This window comes from Tympanuchus pallidicinctus, unplaced genomic scaffold, assembly GCF_026119805.1.
Source record: "Tympanuchus pallidicinctus isolate F22 unplaced genomic scaffold, pur_lepc_1.0 scaffold12, whole genome shotgun sequence".
Taxonomy (NCBI): Eukaryota; Metazoa; Chordata; class Aves; order Galliformes; family Phasianidae; genus Tympanuchus; species Tympanuchus pallidicinctus.
Genome location: NW_026294637.1, coordinates 1,103,179 through 1,105,443, shown reverse-complemented (window position 1 = coordinate 1,105,443; position 2,265 = coordinate 1,103,179).

Genomic DNA, 2,265 nt, shown 5'->3' with positions numbered 1-2,265 from the left:
GCTTTCTCCTACAGCACCTTTTGTTGTGGGGTCGGATTTTTCAGGTAGCAGCCGTGCAAAGCACCTCAGCTGCTGTGTCCTCTGAACGAAGTGCAAACACTGATCTTTGCATGGAATGGGTGGTGGGAGATGAGCTGGGGAAATGCTCAGAGGCTTCCAACGTTATTGCTGCTCACGGGCTGCATTTCTCTTTTTGAAGATTCCCAGAGCTTGCAATATATGGTGTGTATTTAAAAGCCTCTTGAGGACGGGAATAAAACACATTTTTCTTTCTTTTCTCCGTGCTTCATGAATTGCTCCTTTCTTGAAAGCCACAAATGATGGAACCTTGTTTGTTTTCTTACATCCATTTCTGCTGTTTTCACAGTCGTCTTAAAAACGTTCTGTTTCTGTCATTGTTCCTTAAATATTTGCTTTCCAATCTCGGATGGCCTTATGAATGGAAACCCATAGGAAATGAATGTTTGTGTTTATTAACGCTTCAACTTCTGCTGGTTAAGAGCTCTGGAAAATAGAGCAGTGTGGGCAAAACAGTAAGAGTTGCATTTTGAAATGCTGTTTGTGCAAGTGCTGTGGTTGCTGTCTGTTTCCTCCAAGGCAGTGAAGTAGGTGTTCAAAACTGACAGTTAATTTGAGTGAAAATAGATGCAAAAAGTGTCTGTTGGCAGCTGTGGGATGTCTTAACTAGAAAGTATAGCAAGTGTGGATGAGAATGCATGTTTGTAAAGAAAGGTGGGTGTGCACCTGGACAGAATCAGGTTCTGGAATACAAAAAGGTTGAATTAGCATGTGCAGGTATGTGGAACTGCATTCCAATGTGTGTCCTCACTCACAGTGACCAAGCAAACCGAGCTGCTGTGTATGCTGGGCTTGTTTTACTGTGCCTGAACCTAAACCACTCAGAAGTTCGGGATAAATGAGTGTACAGAGGAGAAGAAAAATGACTTGAGTGTTTGTATTCTATTTGCATTCAGTAGTGTGTCTATGAGCCTTAAAAAAGCCAACAAAACGAAGTTTCAGACAATGCATTTCTGCATACAGGTTAGTGAAGGTAAGGTCTGGTGTACAGGGAAAGTCAGTGCAAGGAAAGTACTTGTTATTGTGATAGAAATCAATCACTGTTTATTCTGTGAGGTTGGAAAAGAAAAAAAAAAGGATTCTAGTATGATATTCACTACCTTGGGTGAATGCTAGAGAGGGATTTTTGTTCCTCTGCAATGAAGGCAGTGGCTCAGCAACTAATAGTTCTCACAAACACCAACAAAACCTTTTCCCCTTGATCTCATCTTAGAATCTCCAGCCTTCCTCTTCCTTCTGTCAATACTTGTGTCTTTCTCTTCTTCTCTGACTGCAAAGGAAGCGTGGGTGCAACTTACAGCTAGGAGTAGGAAATGAATTTAAGCAAAGCGAGGTGCTGCTTGGATAATAGACACATTTCTGCAAAGGGCTTCTATCACAAACCCATCTTAGAATCATGGAGTATCGTGTTTGATTAAATGAACTCCAACAAAGGGAAGAGAAAAGGCAATGAAGGAGGTGCAGAAGGATTTGAGTTAACTAGGGCATCCTATTGAGAACCTCAAACAGCGATGAAAGGCCTGCACTACTGAACAGGCAAAGTAAAATAATCTGAGTATAACTGCAGTCTATGGAATTGTGGTGCTCCAGAAGGGCTGTGAGTGGGGTCCTGCCATCCTCTTGCATTGCTGCTTGCTCTCCCTGATCTGTTGTTTGCTCAAATCAAACCCGAGGTCAGGAAAACACGTGCTGCTGTTGTGAGGTAAATGCTGGGCAAGCGGTCAAACGACGGAGGCAGATCCAACCACCTGCTGGCTATTGAGGCCCCCTGGTCTTTTTATTTCATTGCTGGGATTGCAGGCAGTGCCTTGTGATAGCAGAGCAGAAGCTGGACGTTTGGCTGGTGATATGGATGGGAAGAACCAGTTTGGGTTAAGCCAGCACTGCCTTGTGTTGCAGAGCATTTCTTCTTCTGATGCAGTAATAATCGTACCTGCTGCTTAGCTTGTTCACCAATAGGGATGAGTACCTGTCTTAGCCTTTTAAGGTAGAACAGCAAACACTAGATGTGTATTTGGTCAGCATTAAGTGTCACGTTGTGTTTTATCCGTATTTCTTCTTGTTTCAAGGTAAGTAGATGTGACTCGGCTGTTATTGTGGCTGTAACTGAGCCCTAAAATGGAGCTGTTGCCTAACATGCATAGTCAGACAGTCCAAAACCAACACAGTACTCTTGTCTTTGTGTAG